The 731-nt window shown below is 46.6% G+C and overlaps 1 protein-coding gene across 4 annotated transcripts in view; it reads right to left on the reverse strand.

Moving 5' to 3' along the window:
* Positions 1–731, reverse strand: part of LOC106870746 (chitinase-3-like protein 1) — a 34,898-nt gene that overhangs the window by 3,874 nt on the left and 30,293 nt on the right. The window lies entirely within an intron of this gene.

Genomic DNA, 731 nt, shown 5'->3' on the forward strand with positions numbered 1-731 from the left:
CATAGGTAGAAACTCTACAAGACGTACCCAGTGTAAGCTATGGGCACATAAGAGGTGCAGCAATATCAAAGGAAGGCTAACTAGCAAGATAGTTTTTATGTGGCAGATGCTCAGGAGCAATAAACTCTGAAAATGTGCAGAGAACAACTTCTGCTACATTCCAGGGAGAAAAACTAGAAGTAGTTGATAGCTTCCGTTACCTAGGTGACCAAGTCAGTAGTGGGAGAGGCTGCGCTGAAAGTGTAGCTGCTAGAATAAGAATAGCCTGGGCAAAGTTCAGGGAGCTCTTACCTCTGCTGGTGACAAAAGGCCTCTCGCTCAGAGTAAAAGGTAGACTGTATGTCGCATGTGTGCAAACAGCCTTGCTACATGGCAGTGAAACATGGGCTGTGGCTGCTGAGGACATGTGTAAGCTTGCAAGAAACGAATCCAGTATGCTCCGATGGATGAGTAATGTCAGTGTGCATACTTGACAGAGTGTAAGTACCTTGAGAGAAAAGTTGGACCTAAGAAGCATCAGTTGTGGTGTGCAAGAGAGACGATTGTATGGTCATTTGGCGAGAATGGACGAGGATAGCTGTGTAAAAAAATGCCACAGCCATGTGGTTGAGAGTACCTGTGGAAGAGATAGACCCAGGAAGACCTGGGATGAGGTGGTGGAGCACGACCTTCGAACATTAGGCCTCACCGAGGCAATGACTTGTGACCGAGACCTTTGGAAATATGTTGTG

This window comes from Octopus bimaculoides, chromosome 2 (genome assembly GCF_001194135.2).
Source record: "Octopus bimaculoides isolate UCB-OBI-ISO-001 chromosome 2, ASM119413v2, whole genome shotgun sequence".
Lineage (NCBI taxonomy): Eukaryota > Metazoa > Mollusca > Cephalopoda > Octopoda > Octopodidae > Octopus > Octopus bimaculoides.